The sequence below is a fragment of the Cynocephalus volans genome, chromosome 16, assembly GCF_027409185.1.
Source record: "Cynocephalus volans isolate mCynVol1 chromosome 16, mCynVol1.pri, whole genome shotgun sequence".
In the NCBI taxonomy this organism is placed as follows: Eukaryota; Metazoa; Chordata; class Mammalia; order Dermoptera; family Cynocephalidae; genus Cynocephalus; species Cynocephalus volans.
Window position 1 is genome coordinate 5682960 of NC_084475.1, and position 17527 is coordinate 5700486.

Below are 17527 nucleotides of genomic sequence, written 5' to 3' on the forward strand. Positions count from 1 at the left end.
GAAATAGAAGTTGGATGGGTTGGGGAGAGACATTTTGCTAGGTTAGAAAAAGCATCTGGAGGAAGTAGATGGAGTGACTATTTTTAAAAAGGGAAGTGATATTTATTGATTACCTCTGTGTGTTAGGTGGTTTACGTTTGGTATCTTATTTAATCTTCAGAACATGCATATGATGGTGATACTTCCATTTCACAGTTCAGACCCAAGACTATAGATATGTTAATGATTTGCCTAAGGTCACAGTGAAGATAGAAGCTAGTTCTTTCTTACTGCTTTTTCTACTGTTCTCCTGGAGCTGATTGGGAGAGGACAGAAAGATTTTATTTCAAGCAATGGAACAACATGAAGGCATATAGCTTTGTTGTTTGCAGTAACTCTTTTAGACAGCTCTTTGACAGCACAGGTAGGTGTGGCATTTACCATGAGGGATGATGGGAAGTTTAAATAGTTTTCCTCTACTATAATAAATAATCCAGAGAAGTGACCTACTTTATCAAAAATTTTCCCCATCAAATATAAACATTTTTGGCATTTTGAAGGGATGGTTTATATCTCATGTGTAAAAATTCTATTTCCTCAGTTGGTGGAAAAAATCTTTTAAGATATTAAAGTATTTTATGTTCTTTCTCCTTTAGTCTTCCCTTAATGCTTACAGCTTATGTAGGAATCGAAAGCATCTACAAGGGTACTTCCAAAAGATTTGTGAAAAAATGGAATTAAAAGATAATACAGGGCTGTCTGGTTAGCTCACTTGGTTAGAACATGGTGTTGATTACACCAGGGGCAAAGGTTCAAATCCCTGGACCAGCCAGCCAACAAAAAAAAGATAATGAAAATCTGTCCGTTGAACTTTTTGAATACTGTTGTGTACTTAGTGTTTACTGTTTTCCTCAAGAAAGCACTTGGTAAATCTAGTCACTATAAAAACTTGAAATGATATGGAGAATGAGTGAGAAGTTTAGTGCTCTCTTGCTCAACCTGTTCTCATCATGTGACACGCTGTGTTGCTGTAGAGTCACTACCAATAATAAGGCCATCACCAATGTGTTCCCTGTGCCTTGGACTTCTCAGCTTCAGAAACTGCTACGACGCAACAAAGCAAATAGAGGACTTAAGTCAGTGGCACTTCTGGCTCTCAGTCCTTGAGAATTCCCTGGTTCTGAGGCTTTCGGACTTGTACTGAGCCATGCTACCAGCACCCCAGGGTCTCCAGTTTGCAGATTGCTAATCATGGGACTCCTCAGCCTTCATAATCACCCAGTGGCAGAACCCACAGCACCCTGTACCTATTTCCTCAGCTGGACCTGAAGTAGAACTGACCAGGGAGATCAGATTCTTCAAAGGGCAGAGAAGTGTGGGCATAGCAGATAGTAAATGCGTAGAGGAGAGGACTCCTTCAGATTCAAGATGAGAAAATGAAGACACAAAAAGTTTCAATGACTTCCTAACAGACGCAAGACCAGGAGATGAAAGAGATGGGAGTCCATCCAGTATTATGTTTTGGAAATAGTCTCCCTGATGAAAAACAATCATTTCTGAATTCTGAATCCAAGTAGTTATCCAGCATGTCTAACTGCCTTTAAGTAGATTTAGTCCTTTGAGAATTTGTTTCCTTTATCATTAAAATATTAAGTGAGAATAATAATGCCTCATAAGGGTCTTGAAAAGATTAAGTAAGGCAATATTTAAAATGCAAAAAAAAGAACTTGAAATGAGTGAAAGAACAGTTGAATATCCTGATTGTTTTTCACCCACTTTGTCTGAATTTGTGTTATTTCATTGTCTTGGTAGGAGGTTTATGATGAATATTTGATATCTTATTTTTATCGATTTGGCAAGCACCAGAAAATCTGAAAGATGAACTAGAGGTTATTTTTCTTAGCATTTGTGGATTACTACTAAAGAGGGAGCAATATAGTAGAAAGAATTCTGAACTATTGTTGAAAATTGTTAATTTTAATTTTGTCTTTCTAGACTTGAGTTTCTTATTTTTAAAATCAGGATTATACCTTTTTGAAAAATGTTGCTTATCATTTTGTAATTATGGGATGAGACTGAGATGGGAAAGCCTTTTGTCACTGTTGGTCTGCTTTGGTGAGGTATTTTGAGCGGTTGAGTGTCCCTCTCTGGAGCTCACATTGCTTGCATTTCTGTAGAGTTCTCAGACTGGGTCCCTTTAGGGAGTTAGTGGCAGAGCTGCAGCAGTCCACTTGTTTCTTTCATGAGGCAAACCTGGTGCCAGTTTGTATGCACCTGTAGTAACTTGTTTTTTTTTGTTCTTGTGTTTCATTTATGGCAGTGAAAAAAATCAGAGTAAGGTTATACTGTTCCGAATGGACCTGGAGGGTGGGGTGTAGTGAGTGTGAACACAAAGGCCTAAAATATGAGTATCCTTTTTGCTTAGTAAAGCTGTTGTTGGAGTATTATGCTTTGAAAATAGTCTCCCTATGAAAAATGGTCATTTATCTCTCTCTTCCCCCTCAAAAAGCAAATGAACAAATGAATAAATAAGTATTCATTTTTTTAAAGAAAGACAATAAAGTTCTCTTATTTTTTTCCCAGAAACAACTGATTTAAAAACTATTACAGATTATGATGTTTATGTAGAACAAATAAGGTACCTAATGCCTCTTGGCACTGTCAGATAGCAAAGGCAGAATGTCAGTTATTGCTGTTTACATGCATAAAGTTAGCACAGTTGAATACTTCATTGATTTGTTTAGTTCCCTTTTATAGAATTTTACTCTGATAATGTAAAGATCTGGAGTTTTTCTAGAAATTTTCTTCTGATTTTGAGTGTTTTCAGCTGAGTTGCTGCAGCCACTCTTTTTCTAGATTTCTAACTGGGTGCAAGTGTTTTTCTTTTTAAACTGGCACTTTCCCAGTAGATTTTTCCAGCAAGTATTTGGGCACACCCTATGTGTAGTGAATTTTGCAAGATTGTTATTCACAAGGCTAGGAGGACAGGCCAGTCTTCTCTTTGTAAGCGGAAAACAGGACAAAGCTTGCTTAAGATGCATTTTGCTTCTGCTCAGCTGAATATGAAATTGATCTCTTATGCAAATACATTTAAGCATTCATAGAAATAATTTGACTTGGAAGTGTAAGTAGAAAGGATAATTTTGTATTTGCAGGAAGTTTGCATTGTGCAGTGGTTGTCCTCACAATTGAGAATTCTCTTAATTTGTTCTGAATGATAACTGCATAAAAAGTAGGTCTTAGATCCAAGAGTTTGGAGGTATGAGGTGACTTTGAAATTTTCAAGGTAAGTGTACATTCAAGATGTTGATATGTATATACTAGTTGGTTTTATACTTTATTAGGTGTGGGAGCTTATTATTTCCATTAATGTCCAAAAGAATTTTATTTTATTTTAGCTTTTCAGGTTTACTCTAAATAGTGTGATGGTATTAATTTCATCCATGAATGGTATGATTGACTGGTGAACCTGTGGAAGAGTAAGTAAGGTACAGAATCAAAGAACTCTGTAATAGGTGGTCCTTCAAAAGTGATCAGTGGAGTTACCGCAGTTGATAATCTGACTAGAAACTAAGATGTGTCGTCATTGAGGATTGTCAAAAGTATCCCTGTGGCAGTTGTGGAAAAGGAGTTCCAGAATTCTCTGAGCAAAGCATAACTAATATAAAAATTCTTAAAGATCTAATTATTTGAAGACTGGTCTTTCAGGATCATTTATTAAGATTAACCCTGCTTCCAAAAGGCAAGGAAACACCTCTCTGATGGTTAAATAAGGAATGATGAAAACACTTAAAAACTGAGAACTTGGTTCTTGCCTGAATTCCAGGAGTAATTTATGACTGATTTCCCACCCCCTCATCTTCAAGTAGAAAAGGAAGCATTAGAATTAGGCATTGTATGCTCAGTTCTAGATACATGGTACAGCACTAAATGCTGAAATCTAAGGGGGAAGGAGTGATTATTATGGCCTAGAGTGATTAGAAGACCTTGAGAAGACATGGAACTTGAGTTTTGATAAAGAATGACAGTTAGGTTTCCAAGGGTAAATAGGATGTTTCAGATCCAAGGATGTGGGAGCTGAGTGAGGATGTTGTGTTGATTAACAGTGAAGAGAGCTATCTGCCAAAGATAAAACATTCAAGAAAGTGGAAGGTGAGCTTGGAAGGTAAGTTGGGGCCATGTTATTGTTGCACAACAGGCTAGTATTTGAATTTTATTCTAAGAATAGGGGGCAGTCATTAATGTGTAGTGGCATGATTAAAGTGCCTTTAAGTCAGTTGACACTGATGTGGGCAAGATGGATTGGAGGTTCTGGGATGGTTTGGAACAGGGCAAGACTAAAGTAAGGAGGCAGTTGTGGTTGCATAGCTGCAAATAAAGGTCTTGAACCAGGGTGATGGACATGCAATGGAAAGAATGGTTCAGATGCAAGGTTGGTGAAATAGAGAATTTTAGAGCTTACTTTGGAGATAAGTACAAATTTGTCATTTACAGATGAGAAACCTAGAGACACAGAGATCAAGTGGCTGATGTGCTAAATATTATTAGGATAAGAGTCAAGGTTGAAATAGAGTTCTTGACTCCAAATCTAATGTCTTTCCATGATTACACACTTGGTGGAAACTTGATGACCTGACTGGATTTTGATTCTAGAAAATCAGCAGAACATTGATAGAAATAGGAGGCAAGATGAAATGTTGGTGTTTGGGAAGGGAAAGTATGGGAATGAAATTATTTAGAGTGAAAGGGCATTTTGTTGAAGAGTGCCCGTAAGCAGGTTGACTATTTAGCTTTTATGTTTACCTCTTTTAGTTTTTTGTGTACTGTTTAAAGTAAGATTTTAATTTTATTTTCTACCAAATGTATAAGCAGTTGTCCCTAAGCAATATATTGAGTAGACCATTCTTTTACCGTGGTTAGAAGTGTTACTATTCTTGTAAGATAAATCCACGTACAGGTTTGTTACTGTGTTGTTTCATTGATCCGTTGTCAATTCCTGCATCAGTGTCACAATTTGAATTACTAAAGCTTTAAATGCTGTAATGTATTCTACATACTATTTGTAATATATACTATTTACCATAACTTTAAATATCTGATAGGGTAACTCCGCTCTCCTTGTACCTTATTTATATTTGTGAGGGTATTATTTGTGCTCATTTTCTTCCTCCATAAGATTTTTAGAATCAGTTTATCAACTGATCCTTTAAATCATGTTGTGGGGCCGGCCCCATGGCTCACTCAGGAGAGTGCGGCTCTGGTAGCGCCGAGGCCGCGGGTTTGGATCTTGTATAGGCTGCTGCGCTCACTGGCTGAGCGTGGTGCAGACCACACCGAGCCAAGCGTTGCGATCCCCTTACTGGTCCAAAAAAAAAAAAAAATCATGTTGTGATTTGGATTGAGACTGCTCATACATTAGTTTGGAGATGTGACATCTTGCTGTTAGGTTTTCCAGAGTTGTGATTTTTTGTTAGTGGGGTAAAATCATTGATTTTTTTTTTTTTTTTTTTAATGTTGATTTGTGTTTGGCCTACTTACTAAATTTTGTTATTCTTAACAGTTATTTCAGTTATTTCTATTTGATTTTACTAGGTGGACAGTCACCTAGTGACAGATGGTGATATTTTTGCTTTTTCCTTTTTAATTGTTAGACTTTGTATTTCTTTTTCTTGTCTGGTTGTATAGACTGGAACACTCCAGTACTCATTTGAAATGTACCAGAAGTAGGGGACTTTCTTGTCTGTTCCTGGCTTTAATAAGAAAAATTAGGTTTCTCATTGAATATGATTTTAGGTTTTTCATTGAGTATGATTTGTGCTATAGGTTTGTGGTAGATGTCCTTTGTTAGATCACACACAGTTCTTCTAATTTATAACTTAATAAGCGTTTTTGTTATGACTGAATATTGAATATCTGAGGAGATAGGTTTATATATTTATGAGGGTTCTTCAAAAAGTTAGTTGAAAAGTTGAATGAAAAGATAATACAAATCCATGAACTTTTTGAAGACCCCTTGTGTTTGTGTATATATTTTTTTCCTTTAGAGCCATTAATACATTTCCTAATGTGATTAACCCTTGAATTCATTCAAATATTATTGCGTGTTTATTATGTGCCAGGAGTGCTTCAGGGCACCAGAGATAGAGCAGTAAACAAAATGGACAAAAATCCATGCTCTCGAGTTTACATTCCACAGCTGAGTTCTTAGGATAAACACTATTAGATACTGACTGACCAGATAACCTGAAGTATTCTTTTAACATATGTCAAATGTGATTTGCTAGTGGGTGTTTTTTGTGTGCATGTTGTTTTGTTTTGCTTTTTTTTTTTTTTTTTTTTTAAAGATGACCGGTAAGGGGATCTTAACCCTTGATTTGGTGTTATCAGCACCGCACTCTCCTGAGTGAGCCACGGGCCGGCCCTTGTTTTGCTTTTTGGCTGCTTCCTCTTCTCCATATGTTTATAATTTGGAATGGCCTATCATTTACTTTTTGGCTGGGTATGGATATGGCAGGCTTGTAGATTGAGTTGGTAAGTCTTCTCACCTTTTTCTGTGTTTGGGAATAGTTAACAGGATTATCTGTTGACATTTTGGTAAAACTTGAGTGTTAAGGTGTCTTGAGCCAGTTGCCATTTTATTTTTGAGTGATCCTGCTTACATTTTAGATTTTCTTCTATGGTTATTAAAGTTTTTAACTTGTATTCACTTTTGGCAGTATATTTTCCTAGAAAATCACCCATTTCACCTGTCTCTTCAAATTTTTTGGCATGACAGTCTGTTTAGTAATCTTTTAAAATCTTCCTGTAGATCCTGCTTTACTCTGTTGTATCTGGTCTTCATTTCTAATGTTTTCTCTTTTTTTCTTCTTGGATACAAAGTTTTCTGCTTTATCAATTATTTATTTATTTATTTTTACAAAAATTAACTTTTGTTTATATTGATCAAATTTACCTCTTTGTTTACCGTTTATTGATTTTATTTTTACCTTTATTCATTTTTTCTTTTTTGTATGCTTCTTGAAGTAATGAATTTAGGCCATTTATTTTTAATCTAATTTTCTTAAACATACATTTAAGTCTGTAACATTTTCTTTGAGTAGTTCTTTGGTCATATTGGAAGAGTTTTCTGTGTGATGTCTTCATCGTTGTTTATTTCTAAATAGAGCAATTTTGGTTTCTCTTTAGCCTAATTAGAAAAGACATATTAAAATTAAAATATATTAAAATTACCATTCTAAAGGTTTTTTTTTTGTTTTTTGCTACCCTTGTTTGATTGTTGGTTTCTAATTTTGTTGCATTGTGATCAAAGAATGTGGCCCATATGCTTTCTGATTTTTGGAATTTGAGCTATGTCTTTATGACCCATCACATGGTCAATTGTTAAACCTTTTATGGTTATTTTAAAAATACGTGTTCTCAGTTTGGATATAAAGTTCTATATGTATCTAATAAGAAGTCATGATTATTTTTAATAGATTCATAATATTTCCATCAAATTTTTACCTCAACTACTAATTGCATTCAGTGTAGCGCAATGGGTGGGACTTTAGAGTCTAGTCTACTCGTATTTGAATCCAGACTCCCTGACTTGTTAGCTCTGTCATCTTTGTAAGTTAGTTTCCTGTGTAAAATGGGAATTACAACACTTACCTTACTGGATTTTTATTAGGATTAGAGGAGATAGTTTATGTAAAATGCCTGTATCCTATTCTGGTGTCCAGCACATTAAGTAATGCTATTCAGATTTGAGTATCTGTTATTGGACATTAAATTGTCAGTTTTTCAAAATTATAACATTATGCAGTGAGTACTTTTGTACTCACTTTGTTGCATTCATTCTTTTAAATTGGGTTTTGAGGTCAAAGGATATCATTATTTCGATGGCTTTTTTTAAACCCCCGGATTACTTTTTATTTAGCTTTCATTGATATGTTTGTGCCAGTTCAGCCTCAAGCTTGCATATTGTTACTCTTATAGGCTCTTAATGATACTTTATCTGCATATTTTTAAACTATTTGAGAGGACAAGGTTTTTTTGGCGGGGTGGGGGGGAGTCATTTACAAGATTTTTTCCAACGTTCATTTACTATTTTTGTCATTTGAGTAATAGTAATTTGTCATTTTAAATAGGTTTCTGTTTAAAAGGTATTCTAAAAACTACAGTCCTATCTTGTAGGCTATAGGAACTAAATAGACTCACTCATTTCTCTCTTCCATATTTGTGTGGTTTTCCAGAAATGAATTTCTTTAGGTCGGATTTCTTTCTTTTTTTTTTTTTTTTTAAGATGACCGGTAAGGGGATCTCAACCCTTGGCTTGGTGTTGTCAGCACCACGCTCAGCCAGTGAGCAAACCGGCCATCCCTATATAGGATCCGAACCCGTGGCCTTGGTGTTATCAGCACCGCACTCTACCGAGTGAGCCGCGGGCCGGCCCTAGGTGGGATTTCTTAACACAGGCATCGTTGATATTTTGGGCCAGGTAATTGTTTTGGGAACTGTTCTGTGCACTATAGGATATTTAGCAGTGTGTCTGGCGTCTACGCACTAAATGTCAGTAGCACCCTGCCACCTTCTAGTTGTGACAACAAAATATGTTTTGGACATTGTCATGTTTGCTTGGGAGCAAGGCGGAGAAGGCAAATTCATCCCTGGTTGAGAACCACTGCATTAGAGTCTTCTGTGTCTATCTTTAGAGGGGAAAGGGTGCTAATATCAACTTTCATACCTAGTCCCAGGAATGCCCTTTATTTAGTTATTTCACTTAATTTTTATAGGATCCTCTAGTTACAGAGTAAGCTTTGTGTCTATTTTTCAGATAAAGAAACTAAAATTGAGAGATTAAATCTTGAGAAGGCATCTTATAAACCATATAATATGGGTTACCTCTGTTCTGATTGTTTACTCCTTCCCCCCACCATACCCTTTCTTTGTCAGCAGCCTTAAGAATATACAGTTGTCCTTCAGTATCCATGGGTTATTGGTTCTAGGACCTCCCATGGACACAGAAGTCTGTGGATGCTCAGGTCCCCGATATAAAATGGCATTCATAGTATTTGCATAAAACCTATGCACATCTCCCCATATACTTTAAATCATCTCTAGGTTACTTATAATACCTAATACAATGTAAATGATGCACAGATAGTTGTTATACTGTATTGTTTAGGGAATAATGTTAGTACAGATACACTTTTTTTCCTGAGCAGTTTACAATTTCTGTCTGTGGTTGATTGAATCAATGAATGCAGAACCCACAGATATGGAGGGCTGCGTGTACTTTACCTATATTCAGGTAGTGTTTAAGGCTTTGCAATGAAAATGGGTTGGTGAGTCAGACTGCACCTTTAAAGTGGAAATCCTCCACCCCACCTCCCTTTTAAATTGTGGTAAGAATAATTAAAAGTAGAAATTCTTAAAGTGCAATGGGGGGGCGTGTCACTATCCACTAGGGGACAAATCAGAATCAGTTAGTATTCCCCCTTCCTCTTTGTTTCCAGTTACATTTGATTCAAACATGTGGAAATGCCTTCCTCAGTTAAGCTGGGATAAAGAGGGTTGTGAGCCACTGCTTTGTTTTTTCTTGTCTTTTTCCCTTTCCTTTTCCACTTCTCTTCCTGCCAAAACTAGATATCCTTTTATCCAGGTGCATTCATTAGTCTCTACTCCAAAAGTTGAGTTCTAAAGGGAGTGGGGCTGATTTCACAATGCCGCATCTGATTAGAGGGATTGTAGTTGAGTGAAGAAGAGGGCGCCGAAGCAGTGGCTAGTATAAGAGAGTAGTTCTTTTTTTAAAGCCCTTTGCATAGCGATGTATGTGGAGTTCATGGAATTGTCTCTTGTACTGTTCAGCTTTTTTTCTTTCTTTCTTCTGTCTTACCTTTCCTGACTTAGGCAATTAATTTCTGGGGCTGGGTTTTCACCAGCCTTGTAGTCCTCTTTAGGATCAGATTTTCTTAGCTTCTCTCTCCCCACTGATATTTTCTTTTTTATTGATTCTCATCTTTCCAAATTGAAAGGACTAAGGGAGTCATACTCTTACTGGCTTGGTAGTCTATTAGTGAATAAATGGCCTGGTCTCTTGATGTTTCATGAGATGTTTAACTCCTGTACCTCTACATAGTTTTCATTTTCTCCTTCTCTTTACTAGTGTTCTATCCCTATTATATGAGAATCATATACATGAAAACATTTTGTAAACAAGCAGTGGTGTTCATATCCTGTGCTGCTTTGTTTTTGTTTCCAGCCCATATGTTGGGAATATGTATCTGAGGCTTCGTTTATATATTTACTAGTTAATCCCAGAACATTTATTTCCACAGGCTCTTGATAAAAGAAAAACTTACTAATAAGAGGACACTGTTTTACTTAGAGTAAAATCACATAGCAAGCTAATCTGCTCTTGTGTCCATCTTTGTAGAAGGGAAATTTTAAAGAGGCATTTTCCAACTCTGATAGTTTTATAATTACTCATGTCTCCTATGCATTTCAAGCTTGATCTCTCCCCAATCTCTTCAGCTAAAATGGGCTGATGAGCTACGTACCTGCATGTGTCTCTTTGCACTTTTTCACTAAATTTATTTCACTTACTTGACAAGGGAACTGAATAATGCTTAGGATAAAATGTCACTTCAATATGGTTAAGAAGTCAAGCTGGGGAGTCTTCATAGCAAAGAAGTCCAGCTTTCTTCCCCAAGCCTTTTTAGATTTAAAAAAAAATGTTGCTTCAAGGTTTCAATGTTCTACATCAGGTGTGCTCATTACCTGGTGTTTTTGTGTCAGCAGATATCTCCATACAATCAAGGGTCAGGATAGAAGAGAGGGGTAGGTGGAATGAGTTCCTTGGTGATTATAAGTATCTGAGTATCATTTAAAATGATCACTATGGACTTCACCATCTCTTGATTGATTTATTCTACAAATAGCTAATACTTTGCTGCTTTGCTTTCTATTTTGTTAATCACGTTTTAAGGGCTACTTGGGTGACTGTGTAAAAACCACTAACTTATGGTACTGTAGGTTGATATCAATGAATTGGCTTGTTACGTGGTGTCTGCTCATTGGACTTAAACCAAAAAACAAACTACCACCTGTGTCAGTCTGACACCTGCTCTTCTCAAATGCTTTTGGCATGATCTAAATAAATCTCTGAAATTCCCCCTCCCTCTTTCTCTCTCCTTTGTGTCTGTTGTCAGTATTAGTTTCCCCTAAATTCAGTGTCTTTCATCCTGTTTAACAGTAGAGGCCAAATGAGGACATTAATTGGTGAAAATGTTGTTTCAAAGATATTTTTTGCAATAAAACTACAAAGGGCATCATAATTTTACTGTAGTCCTTGATTCATCTTCAAAAAGTATTTTGTCATTCTCTTGATAGTTTTAGGTTTTTATAATCTAGTAAGTTATTAAGAAGTGAACTTTTGTCTGAAATATGTACTTTAAATGAAAAATATTTATTCTGGGAGTAAGCTCTAAACTTTCAATGTCAGATTAGTATTTAAGTGAAGGTAGAGATATTAATCTTTGTTTAAAATGTTTTTATGGTATAGAATTATTTAAGAACTTGTATATTAATCTGTTTGCTAGAGATGCTGATTCTTTCAGAATTCTTAGTGTTCAAATTTTTTTTCTTCTGTATATAAGTGACTTTGAGAAACCTGATTCAGTTAACATTTGTTGCTTCCAAATTGCATGGTTCTCAACTTTTGCTATATACTAGAATCACCTATGTTAGAAAAAAGAAAGCAATCCTGTGGCTGTACCACAGAACGATCAAAACAATTTCTGGGGTGAGAACCAAGCATCTGTATTTTAAAAAAAAAATTCTCCAGGGGATTCCATGGTGTAGTCAAGGTTGTTAAGTCACTGCTGTAGGATGTTTCTGAGATTAGGGGCACTTTGAAGGAAAGCTATAGACTTTCCTTCGAGAAACATGGGTATAGTGATTCCCTAAAGCCCCAAATTCAGAACCCCTGTTCTAGGAACAATTTTGACTTGCTAGATTTAATTGGAAGCATTCAAGTTTAAGAAAATTATGTAATTTGCAATGATGAAGGAATATCCCTCATCACTCACAAATATGATTCATTCATTCATATTTATTAATTTAACAATTAATAAATATTTATCAAATACTCAGTCTGTTTCAGGCACTATTTTAGAACTACTAGGGATACAGCTGGCAATAAGGTATAACTATTTTCATGGGGTTTTATCCTAATAGAGAAGACAGACAAGGAGTAAATGACCGACAACCAGTTAAAAAATCCTTTGAAGAAAAAAGAGCATAAGGAGATTGAAACCGATGGTTATGGGAGAGAGGTGGTTATTTTAAGTAGGGTGGTCAGGGAAAGTCTTTTTGAGGAGGGGACATTTTAGCTGAGATCTATATGAAGTGAGGGAGGAAGACCTGTAAAGATCTTGAGGAAGCGCATTCCTGGTGAAGACGATTAGAAAGGCCCTGTTGGATTATCATCAGGAAGGCCAAGGGGCAGGAGCACACATGGTGGTCCAGGTGTAGAATGAGTGGTAGGAGATGAGGTCAGAGAGCCCTGTAGGCTATTGTAAGACCCTTAATGTTTTAATTTCAACTTGATAGAAACTTGATTATAACTCATTGTTGTTAAATGTTTAACTTTATGCTTAAAATAATTTAGAAATCATCTTGAACTTTCATCTTTTCATAAATAGCTGGAAAGTTATCAATTGGTATGTTGTGTTACTTCTCTGTGAAAGGATCTACATCAGACTGAACTTCTGATAAGGGACCATCCATGTCTTTATTCTTTATGTTCATAATTTTGAACACAGAAGATGCTCAATAGTTTTGTTGCTGTTGTGGTTTTTTGTTTGTTTGTTTGTTTGTTTGGCGGTTGGCTGGTATGGGGAACCAAACCCTTGACCTTGGCGTTATAAGGCTGCCCTCTAGCTCAATAGTTTTTGTTGACAGAATAGGGACCTTGCAGTTAACTTAGACAGCTGTTCTCAAATTTATGTTTATGAAAGCCATAATACATAATAATTTATTAATGCTTGTTATATGCTAGTAGTTATTCCTAATCTCTCCAGGTAGGCAGTGTTACACTTATTTTACAGGGGAAGGGAGGAAGCAGACTCAATAGTGGCAGAATTTGGATTTGAATCTAGATCTGTTTTGGTTTTTCTGCTTTTCCATGATGCCCTCTGAGTAATGAGATTGAGACTAATTTTTGAAGACATAATGCATTGAACCCATGTCATTAGTTTTTAGGCAGTATACTTTAATACAGAATAAGAGGCCCTCAGGCTTATTTCCTTAAAATGCTGTGTTATTATGTAAATGGTTTTAATTGTAGGAATTTTTTTTTTTGAAACAATATCTTATCTGTCCATTGTACAGTGTTGTGGGAAGTATTGAGATGACTCACAGATTCTGTCCACAGGCTTAGGAGAGCTAAGATATTTACAGAATTCATTGGTTTAAGATATAAAGCAATCATTGTCACAAAAGATATAAAGTGCCATGAAGGTTCTGCTGAGGAAGAGTTCTTCAGGGAAGGTGACTTTTTGGAGGATAGGTACAGTTTAGTTTTTAGGTTGGGAGTGGGAGAGAAGCAAGGGAGGTGTAGGTGTTTAGAGGGAAAGAAGGAAGGACGTTTGGTATACAGGTTGATCAAAGCTTGGAATTGGGATAGTATAAGGAGCCATATTCAGGGAATGCAATTTGGAATGTAGAGTGGGGGAGAGAGGGGAGAGAAATAACCATAGGTAGTGAAGATTAGAACCATGTGGAGGAAGCCTTTGAATGTCAGGCTGAGGAGTGTTTAGCTCTATTTTGTAAGGAAAGGGACTTTTTGATCAAAAATAGCATGATCTATGATGCAGTTTAGGAAGGTTGATGCAAGTGTGTTGGATTAGCAGGGTCCGTATATACCTGTAAGCCAAATGCAGCCTGAGGCTAGTTTTTGTAAATAAAGTTTTATTGGAACACAGCCATGCTCATTCACTCATATATTGTCTGTGGTTACTTTAGTACTACAGTGACAGAGTTGAGGACAGAAGCCTTATGGCCTACAAAGCCTAAAATATTTACCACCTGGCTGGATACAGAAAAAAATTTGCCAGGCCCTGGATTAGAGGGTGAAGACAGAAATCTTGTTCTTTGTTGTTCTGGCTAAAGTCGAATCCTGTACCTTCATGTCAGATGAAATGAAGGCGAGAATTGCAGTAGCCTTAGTAGAAAAAGAGAGGAGAGAATGGATGAGAGATAGGAATTTATTGAATTTGGCAACTGATTAGATTCAGGAGTATAGGGAAGAGGAAGGAGTTAATTTTTTAAAAAAGTGTAAGTGGTTGAAGATGGTGATTTGGGATAGAAGAGGCTTTTAATTTTAAGCCATTCTGTGTGTGCAGTATTTAAAAAGACATTATGTTAAATATTGGTTCAAAGCTCTGATCTTTGGAGAAATGAGTTTTTCCTGCTTTTGATAAACAATAAATTAAATATTTCCCCATTTATGGTTAGGGATAGGTCTTTTTTATGAACTAACCAGGTGATAGTTATATATATGAACACATAAAAATTGTATGTAATGTTTAAATTCTAATCCTTAAAATGTGACTAAACTCTTCAATTGTCCTTAAAACTTAAAAGAATATTGATTTATATATGCGGGCCCCCCCCCCCCCCCCATCATGTGAGTGGCTCTCATTTAAAAAATAATTGCTGCTTTCTTTTGGGAGAGTGGTTGTGGGGGAAGGAGCAGGATGATGCAACAATGTATAAAGCTTGTCTGTCTGGTACACTATTTGCTAATGTCCAAATTGTTAAATAGTTACAACTTTTCCACCCTAGTAGCTACTATTTATTGCTTACTATGTGTCAAAACTGTGTGCTAAGTACTTTTTGTAAACCATCTTCTTTAATGCTTTAGAACTTTTCTATGAAGTAGGAAGATTGTGTCTCTACCGCCCCTATTTTCCCATTGAGAAATCAGGGCTCAGGGCAAGTAATTGCTCAAGTTACACAGCTACCAAGGCCAGGGTTATTTCTCTATCTTAAATTCATGTCCTCAAATTTGTAATTTAAAATTTTATGCTCATTAGAATCAGTCTAATACTTTAAAAAATATAGATCCGTAGGCCGTTCTGTCAAGGATTTTTCCTTGTGATTCTAATATTTTTTATCTTTGCAGAAAACTTGGAGAAAACACTGCCATACAGCCTTCTATTACCAGCTCTTGCTTCATGTGGAAAACAACTAAATTTTTACCCCATACGTCTTCCCATGCCAACCCAAGATTTTGCTTTTTTAATAAACATTTTGAAATATTTGTTAAGTTAATCAGGGAAGAGATAATGTGATTACGTAGTATCTTATCAGTTGAGGTTTTTCACCTTCTCTTTAAAACATGTCCAGAAATTTTAAATCAGTCATACAGAATATATATATGTATTGGTTTCTTGTCTTGCATTTTGAGCATATTCATTTCTTAAATTGGATCATACTTTTGTATCCAAGTACTATGGCTTTTCAGGGTTATTCTAATTTTTAACAACGTATTTCTTTGGATCTTTTAATTTTTTTTAATGAAAAGAAACTTCTAGAAGTGAAACTTCTTAGGCCTATCAAATTCCTGTGATAGAGACATATTTTTCAACTTTACACTTAGGTTGGGTGTAGAGAAAAGAGCCATGAACTGTCATAAGACCAACTTTACTACTTACTAATGTGGCCTTAGTTACTTTTTGACCTTGATTGAGCCATGTAACCTTTCTTTTTTGGTCCTGCAAAACAGAGATGATACATGGTTTGATGCCTTGCCCTGTATCTATGGTTGTTAGAGAGGATTAAATGAGTATGTGAAAGGTCCTGTGAAAACTAAAAGCCTATTCAAATATGAGATGTGGTATTCTCAGAAGCTCTTGGATGAGTGATGCATTTATTTTAGTGCTTTTCACAGTTTAGTCTTATAATGAGTGCTTACTAAGGGGTTATATGGAGGTTCACTAATTGTCTCTTTAGGAGATTTTCTGGCTGTTTAGAGAACAGAAGAATGAGTAAAAAGGTTTTAGAGAAGCTAATATGGATGGAGCATCTCCATTTATTTTAGACACGCTTAACGTGAGTTTTGTTTGATTTCATAGTTCATAACAGAAGGGGTTTTGTAAGCTGTTCTAGCTTGACGATTTATACTTTTTTGAGTTGTTTTTTTTAAAAAATATTCTTATAAAACTATTTAGTGCATGAAAATTCAGACCTAGTAGCTGCTTAGTTCTTGAGAAAAGGCTGTGTTTCAGCATAGCACAACAGTGTTCTTCAGGAAAATCACTTTTTTAGGTAGCTCTTATCTTTTAAAAATTCTTAATGAAGAAGGTTCAAGGAATTTAGAATTATCTCCAGAAATTACGTTATGAAGTTCAGTAGAAATAGAAAGGTTGTTGCATAAATCAGTAGATTGTCTTCTTTTGTCGTTTTTTTTTTTTTTTTTTTTTTTCGTGACCGGCACTCAGCCAGTGAGTGCACCGGTCAGTCCTATATAGGATCCGAACCCGCGGCGGGAGCGTCGCCGCGCTGCCAGCGCAGCACTCTACCAAGTGCGCCACGGGCTCGGCCCAGTAGATTGTCTTCTTAAGAATCTTAGGAAATACAAAGGGACAAGTGGTGGAGTCTGTATCTGAAATATGGGATGGGCCCATAGAAGGTGAGTTCGAACATAACAATAAGTTGTTGAACATGGACTCTTTTTTTCCTCTGCCTTTTTAAAATTAGCATATTCATTGTTACAAATCCTACTTATTCTTTATGCCCCTTATCCAATCTCTCTCCTCCCCCCTCCCCCCTCTAATAACTATAGATTTGTTCTCTCCATCTGATAGATTAACTGTTCCTCTGTTGGTTTGTTGTCTAGTTGATCTGTCCAGTATTGAGACAGGTGTGATCAAGTCCTCCCCTATTATCGTAAATAAGATGTTGCTTCTGTTACTCCGGAGTGTGCTTTGTGGGGAGAGAGGACCTCTTGTTGTTGTTTTTTTGGGGGGGGGGTCTCCGCTGTGCCTCCCCTTGTGTCAATGAAGTTGGGAGTGTGGCATGCCCTCTGTATGGTGGCTGTGACTGCTGCTGTAGAGACTAGCCACTTTTGCAGCAGCAATGGCAGTTGTGGCTATGGAGGGCTTCTCGTGAAAATGGTGTTTTTGATGTGCTGTTTACCTGGTTGTGGCTGGGTTTGGCTTCCGCCAGCTCTGAACATGGACTCTTAAGTTTGCCAGTGCTCTTAAGTCATATTAGTGAAGGCCTTTACTTGCACGCAAAGCCTTTCCCCATGGCTTTTCAAGTGAGTTTAAAGCAGAATATGAGCAGATACTTGGGTGAGATGATGGAAGTTTTGTAGTACCTGTTTGTTAATCCTAAAAGTACTGTTTTTAGCTAAATCCTCTTTTACCACCTAATAGTTTGTCCTCATTCCCACTGTTAAGAATCAGAAACCCAATTTAGAATATCCAACTCCTGGTCAACTTTAAACAAATTAGTATTTATCTTGATGCTTTATTCATTATGTACTGTGTGCTGTCCT

At 36.4% G+C, this 17527-nt stretch overlaps 1 protein-coding gene across 2 annotated transcripts in view; it reads left to right on the forward strand.

Moving 5' to 3' along the window:
- Nucleotides 1–17527, forward strand: part of KANSL1 (KAT8 regulatory NSL complex subunit 1) — a 190208-nt gene that overhangs the window by 51961 nt on the left and 120720 nt on the right. The window lies entirely within an intron of this gene.